Below are 12,138 nucleotides of genomic sequence, written 5' to 3'. Positions count from 1 at the left end.
AGCTGAAAATGAAATTCACTCTTCATTAATGATCTCTTTGACATTCATAATTGACCTAGTGAGTCAGGCTGAAAAAAAATATTTCATCCACATTTCCCATTTTCAGCCTCCACATACTTTGTAACTAAAGTCTGCTTGTAAAGAGTAGATGGTCTCTGTGTTCGGCATGATGAAGTTTATTGTCCATGACAATGTCTCTAGTCTTATTGAGCCACTTGCTAGCAACAATAACATTAAAGACATGTTAGCACTTTATTATTCAACTGTGATACATTTAACGATGCATTTTATGTTTTAGAATAGAATGTCTATGTTAGCCAGTAGTAAACACAGACCTTATTTCAGCCATTTAACTGAAAACATGAAAAAAGTCATAGACCGAGACAAGGGAGCCGGATGTGCAAAAACGCTAACTGAATTTCTGGTTTTAGTATGACAAACAACTCCACTCTGTAGTGTCTATGGAATAAAAAATAATGACTTTTGCTCCAACTTTTGGAAAAAAAAAAACTGCAATATTTTGAAAACTTAAATAATTAATTATAGTTTATAAGAAACTGATAAACTGCTAAATTGTTCCACAAAATAAATATGCAGACAAATCAAAATGCAATCCAAAGTTAATAATAATAATAATAATAATAATAATGGTAAAATGTGGGAGATGGGGTTTATAGTTTCATGTTTAAAATGTAAAAGTATCATATATATTCTGTTGTTTAATACATATGATTTTGGTCCTGGTGGCCCGCCATACATGAAACCTGGGGAGATAGTTCATCCTTACAATGAAATTGTTGAATTAATGGCAGACCATTTTTTTGACTATTTGTGCACCATGGTAGCCAAGGGTGTATTCATTCTGTCCGTTTATATTAAACTACATCATGCAACGAAGTGGGATTATTCATTAATCAAGAAGCAGAAACAGGCCAGTTGAATTCAAAACGTTCCAGGCAGAGATGAGTGTGAGTAGTGTGAGTTCATACACTGTCAGCATCAGGTAGATTACAGGAGATCCTTCCTGCTGGGAGAGGCTGGCTGTGATGTAAAAGTGCCACCCAGAGAGACGCGCGCGCGCGTGTGCAAGTGTGTGTGTGTGCGCGCGCGGGCGGCGGATTCCCATCACAACCAAGATGGCGGCGGAGCGGACAGCCGGCGCCGCACACTGACTGACAGACAGAGGAGAAGAAGCCAAGCTCGGCTGGATAGCTAGACTCTCGAGCGGAGGAAAAAAAAAACAACAAACAAACAGAAGAACAACAACACCCGCACAGGTTACCTCACCTTTTCGGTATACGAACGGTGCTGTGATGAAGCAGCGCCGGTAGACGACACCGGGCGAAGTTGTGTGCGGGCACTAATTTGACGTCCACAAGCGGGTAAGTAGGAGATGATGAACCGTTATAGTGACTGACTGGCTGACTGGCCGCTAAGGGATTTAGCGAACAGCTGCTAGAACAAGCTAGAAAATACCTCACGCTATCTCAGTCAGCTCACTAGTGTTTGTTGTCATTTTCTTTCTTTTTTTCTTGCGTTTGTGTTTTATGTTATATTAACTGTCGCTAACGGTGATTCTGCCCTCGCTGCGTTTGACCCGATTCCTCTCGTGCTTCCCTCGCCGCTGCCTCAGTCCTGGAGCTAAATATGTGCCACAGGTTGTTTGCAGGCACCGGCAGCTGGTGAATATTTCAGTCACCTGTGCCGTGTGACGTGATGCAAACACACACTGTTCACACCACATTCAACCTCTGTTCATCCGAGGTTATATGCAGCCACTAGCGTGCAGGTCGTTAAGAACTAAAAATAACCCAAAACACCAGCTCACCCTCTCCTTTTGCACCCCATGCCTTGCCTTGCTTGAGGATATATTAGATTGCTCAGTTTGTACTTTTGTGCCCAAGCCATGCCTGTAAGGCTTGTGTTACATTAGAGTAATTTCACTATGTCATGCCCTTTGTTAACGATTTTACAGTCCAGCCTATAAAGCTGTCATTTATTTTCATAGTCTTTTTTTTTTATTATTTTATTCTGCAAGAGTTTGTCCCTGCAAACAAAGCTATTGTGTAAGTCTGCGGGATTTGTTAACTGATACTGTGGTGCATCGCTGCACATATGTGAAAAAATGCCAGTGCAAGGTGAGGAAGCTGAGCTCAGGAGGGGGAAGCATACCAGGGCCCTTATTCATCAGATGAGTGCTTAATGGGTGCCTTTAGGGCTGGACGGTATGGGCTTAAAATAAAATAATATATTTTATACCATATACCATGATACTTTGAAATCTTCTCAAAAGCACTTCATAAATCTCTTCTAAAATCAAATATCAAAATATTTGGGATGAAATAGGCCCTTCCCACTTCCATGTCAATATGGCAACAATATTGTAGGGATGGCTATTGGTACAAAATACCAACACAATGAGATTTCTGATCAATAATCATCAGTAATGTGGATTTAATGACTAAGTTTATCCCATATTATGATTCAACGCTGCCCAGAATCTAAGCTGATACATAGTCTCATATCATGATAATGATATATAAATATATTGCCCAGCCCTAGGTACCTATGGTGATTCCAATGCAATTGCCAAAACCCATCACCAAAACCTTAAAGAGCTGGTTTTGTATATTGGCTAGCTCACAGAACTGACCAACTCTACTCTCACATTGTCAATATGGCCAAACCTGTTGTGATTTTCACCCTTTATAATGCCGAGGTGACGGCCATGTTGGTTTTGGTGGCGAATATTGAGTAAGAGAGTGTAGTTCACTGAGTGGTTTTATACAAAACTAAATGTTATTTTACTGTCTATATACTGTGACTGTCTTGACTTGTATTTTAATCTCAGGACTTTATGCATAAGATTGGAGACAGATTGGCACATGGATGTTTTGTTATCATATATGGGCAATGTGGGGCGTTTCTGAATGTAAATGTCCCCTGAACATGTACCAGCATGGTGTTATGACTGTTGTACGCATGTTTGATAAATCATGATTTTTTTTACACACATTTTAAATTGTTTAATCCTGAGACAGAATGTAGAACTTTTTCTACACAATGTTGATGATTGGGGTCCCAGGCTTGAATGGTCCTCTGCTCCTTTCTGACATTATAAACATTACACGTGAGCAGTGGGGATGACTGCCGTCCATTGGGGCTTGACATTCTGAGGGTTTACTTCCCCAAAAATTCCTCTCTGCATCGTTTAGTGGTGTTGCATGGGACAGGCAAGTCCGTTCAAATCATATATGTGACAGAAATACTCCAAAGCCTGTGATTTGAAAACCTCAGCTCCACATACCAGAAAGGTAACCTACACTCTGATCCCATAAATCCTCTGCCTGCTCTGCTTGCCTTTTTTTTTTTTTTTTTTTTTGGCTTTTCATTCAAGTGCTGGAATTTCTCATGGCCAGATTCTGTTGTTACGCACGTGATGGACAGGATGTTTTTCTTCTATCTTATTGCCGTGTTGGTTCATGTTCAGAGAGCAGAAAGGCACCCTATTGGAATGCCACTGACAAAAATTAGCTATATTTGAGGTGAAGGCACTCTCATCTGGAACTGGAGAGCCAAATGGCATGGACAGATTGTATAGGGTGCTTGACTGTGGTGTGTAGCCTTGTCCTGGTCCAAGAAGAGGATTTACGGCAGTGAGTTAAAGATCAAAGGACAGACAACCAGACAGTGTCTGCTTAGCTGATCGAAGACCACAGGTACGCTCGGTATCCCTGGATCCTCTCACCCTGACACTAGCCTCGAGGTAAATGCCTGCTGTCCAACTATAATTGACACCAAATGGCCTCCTTGTGGCAGTGGCTACCTGAGGCAAAGGGTGCATGTTTTCCCATCTTTCATAATTCAGTGAACACAAACAAAGTTGGAAAATAAGAGTCCCACGTCGAAGAGATGTCAGCTGCAGAATGAGTGTTCACCCCTTTCATGCTTGAGGAATAGTCATGTTTATCACTGTTACTTGAACTGCATAACCGTGTATGTTTAATGCCGGAACTGGAGATTGTCTGAAGTTTCCTTGGCAGTGAGCGGAAGTCTGATGATGTGGTCTTCTGTGAAAGGTTTTATTGTTTAATTTTCATAAATTCTAAATATTCTAAAAATTCAAAGCAGGTAATTACGACCCATATTTAGGTTTGTGGTTAGGCAGTGTCCTCTACTTGCTGTAACTGTTACATCTGTAGAACAAGTCTTTAATTCTGGAAACTGCTGTTGGTGCCCAGCATGTAACAAAAGTCAACACTGAGATTTATTTTACTTATTACGTACTGAAGTAACATGACATACAATGAGTGTTTATTTCTGAACATAACCACGTATTGTTTGCCTAACCATAACTAGGTAGTTATCTTGGCAAAACCTAACCAAGTTGTAAGGATATAGATAAGAAGGTCTGGTACAAGTTTCACTTTTGCGCTGCATTGACCATGCTGTGTTTGGAATGATGATGTATGTTGTTTTGGGAGATGTTGCCAATTTACCTATTTGGTGGTTTAGGTATGAGGATAGGTTGGAAATCTGAATGTTAAGCACATATTTTCATAAAATTATTGTGTTGTTATTGTAAGGGGCGTGCACTTCATTGAAATACCATCAGAATTGTGACTGTGGCCATGTGCAATATCCAAATCACAGACGCTGCAGTTTTCGGATTTTCTGTCTGATGAAACTGCATTGAGAGCTACAGTGATATCCTGGCCTACAAACTTTGTCACATCATCATCGATATCATCATCATCATCATCATCATCATGATTTTAATATTTTTTCAGTGAAAATGAATATTATGATGATATTTCCTTCTTCTTGTGAATCATATTTCATTTGTAATATCTGTCCAAATCATTGCAATATGATTTTTCTCACTGTATCATGCAGCCCTACATGGTGTATAATTTGATTTCATACAGAAGTGTATGTGTACTTTGGATATCACTTGGATATTCACATCAAAGTAGAAGGGTTTTTTTATGATTCCTTGCAATATTCTGCCTTGTTCCCTGCCAGCTTGTTATGTTCAGCTGTGGTTTATACTTGTAGTTTGAGGGAGTAATAGAGATGGTGATGGCAGAGAGCAACAGAGCAAGAGATGTAAATGCTGAAAATGACTTGACAGTCAAGCTTTTTGCATTCTGGTCTATTTCCTACTCCTCTGAGTGTTAAAATGACACTTTCTGTCTCTGATGACTTCTGCATTGTTGTTGACTGATGCACCATGGTGGTCGGTGGCTGCTACAGACATAATCATGAATGCACACACAAAATATACAAAACATACGATATTCTGTCCTTCGTCAATGCAGATTATGCCAAACACAAAATATTTTAGTAACAAGATTTGTTGAAAGCGGATCTGATGTTTCAGTGATTCCGGATATTGTGTCAGCCTGAAGGTCACAGCACATTGTGGTTGTCTTTTTTATGCAATGCAGCCAAAAGGAGACACTGTACTAGAAAAGAAAATCTGCTATAGATTTGTATGCAGAACAACTGAGAACAGGATTACATGTTCCCAGGGAATACCACCCAAAAACACTAATTAGCTGTAAGCTCAGAGTATTGTCTGCCGGGAGAAAAGCAGGATGCGTCCTCAGTTGGTGGGTGGCATCTGGTGTTAGACAAGATGAGCTCTGATCTAATCACCTAATATGAGATTCATAACTAATTTTGAGAATTGATTGACCCCTTTGAGAGCAGGGAAGGCACTCACACTGAAGGGTTGATTAGAGAGGTCCAAATTTTGCTCCATCAGCATCAGTTACAGATTCAGGGAAAGCAGTTTAGCAAATAACTTCAGTTTTGCGCTGAGCTAACTTGGATGGAGGTAAAATGTAATCAACTCTCCAAATTTTATTGCCCAAATTCTGAGAAGTCATGTTGCGGGGTTGTGAGGCTTTTATCACTGTTTTACATATAAAATTTTCATAATGAGATAGAGCAATATGAGCCCCCTGTTGGGCTCCGCTTTTGCTCCAACTTTTAAGTACACGTCTAATAAATTCTCACTTCATAAATGAAAACAATATCTTTATATGTATAAGGCAATAACTAATGTCAGAAAATTAACAAATTAGAATCGTGGCTTTCTGAGCAATTGATGTGGGAACTGTATTCACATGCAATGAAGACTCAGTATTTTTTCATTACATTAAAGTCTGCTCTGTTCCACTTTAAGGAAACTTCAGTTCAGTAGATTTATCAGAATTTTTTTTTGCCACAGTCGAGCATGCAGTTGTGAAGGCTATAATTGTCTGATTCTCACATTTTTCTGCTGCTGCTGCTGCTATGTGGTCTACTGGATTCACAAGGGTAAGGGATTATTCCCACTCACTTCCATTTCTCCCCATCATACGGACAGAGACTAAAGACGTCACTAAATCAAAAGTGCCAGACTCCAACGTCAACAAGCTGCAAATAAAGAGGTCACGCTGGCAAACAAATGGGTATGTTTGTATAAAATTACTTTGTCTGACCTGAAGGCAAAGCACCAGCCTTAGGAGCTGTTTTCTGCCAACTAGGGAATTAAAAGATCAGGCTGGGAGAGGAGGCAGGTTGGTGGGATCAGGTTTCCTGGAGACATGGTATTAATTCTCACAGGGCTCTGCATTAGCACTTCCCTGTGTGATACTGTACACAGAGTCAGGGTGGTAACCCCTTGTATGGGTTGAAGTGTTTGGATTAGTATTTAATCTTACAGAATGTAACGAAATATCTGTTTACTGAAGTGTGACCTTGAAATGCATTTAAGGTGCTAACACTTAAATGAGTGCAGAATCTGTAGAAGGCTCAACAAATGATCAACTGAAAATCTGACTGCAGAAATGCATTCAGCAGGATAGAGATCTAATGTTAAAAAACAATGTCCTGTAACAATAATGCTGTACCTCAAACCACCAATAAAACTGTGCGTAAACCCCACTGATATGGCTGCGTGCAACATATTGCCCAGTCTGGCTTCAAATGCACACCAGATTGGAGATACAAGTGGTGTGGGAGTGTTGCTGCAGTGTCCATCCTCTCAGTTCACACGACTCTGTCCTGTTATGGAGCCATCGAAGCTCTCAGAACCAGCTATCCCTATTTTTAAAAGGACAGTGTCAAACTTTTTTCTCGGGGCTGACTAATATCAGAAATTTAATTGACTTGAATAAAATCCAAACATATGCCAAGATGCTTATAAAGTAGGCCACAGTAGCTCTATATGCACAAAGAGAAACTGGAAAGCTCGAAGTGAATCTGAGGGACCATTTAGTCATCATACGTAGACATAGTAAATATGATCAAGAACATTTTGTACTATCTCTCTAGGGGTTGTATCAAGTAAAGGGTAAAAATGCACAAACTGTAATGATGGAAAAGAAATTCTAATATATGGTTTAAGTAGTTTAGAAACAATGTAGCCAGTTTAATTTTCAACCTCAAATTCTGTTTACTACAATTCATGGTCAAAAGAGCTGCACAATTAATCCAAACATTATCATAATCCCATTATGGTTTAGGGCAACATCCAAACGGAAGAAGCTGCAATTTCTGTAGTGCTGCAGAGGTGTTCTTACCAATGTATATTTTTCTCCAATATATACACTATATTACCAAAAGTATTCGCTCACCTGCCTTTACTCATTCTATGAACTGAAGTGCCATCCCATTCCTAACTCATAGAATTCAATATGATGTCGGTCCACCTTTTGCAGCTATTACAGCTTCAACTCTTCTGGAAAGACTGTCCACAAGGTTGAGGAGAGTGTTTATAGGAATTTTTGACCATTCTTCCAAAAGCGCATTGGTGAGGTCACACACTGATGTTGGTCGAGAAGGCCTGGCTCTCAGTCTCCGCTCTAATTCATCCCAAAGGTGTTCTATCGGGTTCAGGTCAGGACTCTGTGCAGGCCAGTCAAGTTCATCCACACCAGACTCTGTCATCCACGTCTTTATGGACCTTGCTTTGTGCACTGGTGCACAGTCATGTTGGAAGAGGAAGGGGCCCGCTCCAAACTGTTCCCACAAGGTTGGGAGCATGGAATTGTCCAAAATGTTTTGGTATCCTGAAGCATTCAATGTTCCTTTCACTGGAACTAAGGGGCCAAGCCCAGCTCCTGAAAAACAACCCCATACCATAATTCCTCCTCCACCAAATTTCACAGTTGGCACAATGCAATCTGAAATGTACCGTTCTCCTGGCAACCTCCAAACCCAGACTCGTCCATCAGATTGCCAGATGGAAAAGCGTGATTCATCACTCCAGAGAACGCGTCTCCACTGCTCTAGAGGCCAGTGACGGCGTGCTTTACACCATTGCATCCGACGCCTTGCATTGCACTTGGTGATGTGTGGCTTGGCTGCAGCTGCTCGGCCATGGAAACCCATTCCATGAAGCTCTCTGCGTACTGTACTTGGGCTAATCTGAAGGTCACATGAAGTTTGTAGCTCTCTAGCAATTGACTGTGCAGAAAGTCGGCGACCTCTTTGCACTATGCGCTTCAGCATCCGCTGACCCCTCTCCGTCACTTTACGTGGCCTACCACTTCGTGGCTGAGTTGCTGTTGTTCCCAAACGCTTCCATTTTGTTATAATAGAGCTGACAGTTGACTGTGGAATATTTAGGAGCGAGGAAATTTCACGACTGGATTTGTTGCACAAGTGGCATCCTATGACAGTTCCACGCTGGAATTCACTGAGCTCCTGAGAGCGGCCCATTCTTTCACAAATGTCTTGTTTCACAGTCTGCATGCCTGAGTGCTTGAATTTATACACCTGGGGCCAGGCCAAGTGATTAGAACACCTGATTCTGATCATTTGAATGGGTGAGCGAATACTTTTGGTAATATAGTGTATATATATATATATATACATATACATATATATATATATATATATATATATATATATATATATATATATATATATCTGTCTTAAAGATTCATATCTGTCTATTGGTGTGCATCCTTTAGTTATATTGGTTAATGCATTTAGTGGAAAAGGAAGCTTGTTTGTTCCATGAGCTGGACAAGAAACACATTTTTGCTTTGCTTTGTTTTTTCGATGTAATCAGATGGTGATGTTAATGAGATCTGTTGCTGGCAGGGTTAAGCCTATAACTGCTGCTTCTCATCCTGCTGCATCACCATTTATCATGGTTGGTGTTTAATTATCTATAACAAACACATCACAGTCTGAGAGACAGATCACTCTGAACCTGATACGAATTTCAAAACATCTTTTGAAATTTAGGTCAAGACCTTGTACAAAGTTTTTCAAGGCACTTGGTATGCCCACTGGTGCATTCATACTGAAGCACCTCACAGTACTATTAGCATATTCATGTTTGGTATAGGTATGTTCCAGCAGTGCACATATTGCTAACCTTGACATTATTATTTCCATTTTCTACCCGATGATTTTCCTCTGTACGTAGTTAATAGAATTATAAACTGTTACATTTGTCACATTGCTCTTGCAAAGGCAAGTGCTAATGGATAAAACCTTAGTGCTTGACCCCAGACAACCTCCTCCTGCTTTGATAATTGCTTAAACCTGAAGATTCAATATGAAGTCAAGGAGTACAGTTCTGCTGACAAAAATATGTGCCATAGCAACAGCTTAACCTTTCTCTCTGCTGAATAAAGCTAAATATTTTCTTGTACTGTAACCTCATTGCTTGTTTTGAAAGGAGTATTTTTGTTGTGCATTTTACAAATCTCAGGCACTTCATACGGTTTGTGTTTTACAGCCAGAAAGTCAAATGTCCTCAGTTATTTAGGAGACGTCCTCTAAGCCTCTGCAGTGGAAATAATGAGTAAAGTTTTAGGTAAATGTTTCCTAAAGGCATTTTCTAACACAGTGACATCATCCATTTAGATCTCGTTGATGATGAGTACTGTCTTTCTGAAGTAAAACCTTCATCTCACAGCATCACTTATAATTTTGTTTGAGCTGCTTAAGATAATTCACATTTTAATGTAAACTGGTCCTTGTAAGTCTTCTGCTCTTGCAGATACAAGATGGATCTCATGATTTAGAACTCCTTTATCCTTTATCTTGATGCTCCTATCAATCCATTTTCTTTTCAGCCCAGATTGGTTGAAGGAACACAGTTACAGGACATAACAAGGTGGGTATGTATGACTGACGCAGAGGGGGACTGTGTAGTTTTTGGGGAACACCATGTTTATTGTCACCCTGTCAGAAAAAATGGAAGGCTGTCTACATGACAGGTGGTTGTAAAATCTGACTGACTTTGTCAGTCCCTAATAGGATATTTGTGTCGAACCATGAAAAATGCACTTCTGCCAGAATGCAAAAACAAGAGACAACCTCATGAACAAATAGTCACATTAATTGACAGTGATACAAGCAAGCACGTGTTTATCTGCCAAAAGTGAATGTTTGTGAGATTCTAAAGCTTGTTGCTCATTTTGTGGATATTTAGCTTCCTTTTATGCCTGTGTTTTAAATTCTTTTGATTGTTTTCTAGGTGTGAGTTAAGAGGATGAAACTCTGTCAGGACCAGCAGTTACTTCAGTAACATTGAACAGCTTGAGTTGTGCTTTTCTTGGCCTTTGGTTGAATAAGTTAAATAACGAGTCAAGTGTCAGATTACACTTTTAGATTCCAAACTTTTTATGCTTATTTCTCACAGAGGTCATGTTTCCTAAAAACAATGTTACATGACCTGATGCTGCGAAAAGGCAAGAGAGCCAAACACCCACCCCTCTAGGCTAACTAGAAGCAGATGCTTGGCTAGTAAGGCTTCCTACTGGCTTGTGTTTATATTCTTGAGCACATTCCTTTTCACCTCCTCCACGTGTCTGCCCTGCTGTGGCTGTCTCTGTGCAGGATGTCTTTACAGCTGGAATGGAGAGCAGACACTGGGCCATTGGAAATTCAAACGAGAGTCCCTTTGGTGCGTTTCATTGGCCCCCGGTTCTCGTGAACTCGTGACAGCTGGAAATCGTTCCCCTGTCACGTTGGCTTAAACAAAACCCTTGTGGAAGCGACTGAAGGTCTGTTGGGTCTGGACATCTTATCGAACTCCTCCCTGAGCTCTTGCTGTGGTTATAAGTCAGTGAGTTTGGGCTGGGAAGCTTTGTCTATGGCTCTGGCACCAGGCCCTTCTTTCGGCTGACTTTAAAGTTTCTAGGCCTGTGGAGCTTTTCCATCCAGTCTGCTTCTCTATCATACCACTCTCCACCCTATTTGATAACTGGGGAGTATCATACAGAGCCCAAATAATCTGTGCATCCAGGTGTGACATGTCCTGAAGTATCTTTATTCCAAGTTAACCACATACTTTAATGTACTCTGCAATCAAATGCTGATTTCAGCTTTACAGTCTGCAACGTCTTGGGGAAAACCATTCCAAAGGCATTTGTGCTGAATGAGCCCAGGTCCTAAATGATTCAGAAACACATAAATATTATCTGTAGCGCCCCAGGATCACCGTAGGGGCTCCAGTGACCTTTTTGAAGAGGCTTGTGGTCTGAGTACATCGGCTCTTAAATGTTCACAACTTTTATGCTGGGAGGAATCTTTGGGCGTTTACCACAAGACCTAGTCAAGCTTTCCCTTCCAGGTCAGTCTGCCAGGGAGAAGTAGGGCAGCCAGCGAGTTAAGATATTTGGATTAGACCACTTAAGCTGTGGAGCAGATTTTTATTCTTATGTGTCAGGCACTATGTGAGTCACAGCTCTGCATCTTTTGGATGCAGTTCCTGGGAGAGAATCCAATGATGATCTGAGCATGGAAATCCATGGACTGGATATATAATAGATGGGCTTTTCTCACTGTTATGCCTTCTCAGCAATTTGTGTAGTGTTTTCATGCTGCTTGAATTGTTAACTACAGTACAGTATTGATAATCAGTATCATTTTAAGTATCACAGGGAAAATTGACACAACATTGAAGGCATAAAAGTTTATATTTTAGGCTATAACATTAACGTTAAATATTATCCTCCTGAAAAGTTTGTGGGCTGGTGGCCAAGCAGGGTTGGTCGGGGAACCAGCTTGTTACTTAAGTGTTGAATTTCTGATTCACTTGTGTCGGTCCACCTTAAGAAAGCCAGGGTCAAATTTGTTACTAACTGCATGGCTAACCCCACTTAGGTTATCAGCAGGTGG

At 40.6% G+C, this 12,138-nt stretch overlaps 1 protein-coding gene across 5 annotated transcripts in view; it reads left to right on the top strand.

Annotated features, from left to right (window-relative positions):
* Positions 1–1,121: 1,121 nt before the first annotated feature.
* LOC119018783 (C-myc promoter-binding protein-like) overlaps positions 1,122–12,138 on the top strand; it is a 75,818-nt gene continuing 64,801 nt past the window's right edge. For all 5 annotated transcript variants that reach the window (XM_037096741.1, XM_037096740.1, XM_037096739.1 and 2 more), the window contains exon 1: positions 1,122–1,382. The gene's annotated coding sequence lies outside the window, so the exon portion shown is untranslated. The remainder of the gene's footprint in view (positions 1,383–12,138) is intronic.

The sequence above is a fragment of the Acanthopagrus latus genome, chromosome 4, assembly GCF_904848185.1.
Source record: "Acanthopagrus latus isolate v.2019 chromosome 4, fAcaLat1.1, whole genome shotgun sequence".
Lineage (NCBI taxonomy): Eukaryota > Metazoa > Chordata > Actinopteri > Spariformes > Sparidae > Acanthopagrus > Acanthopagrus latus.
This window is presented reverse-complemented; position numbering and strand designations above follow the sequence as displayed.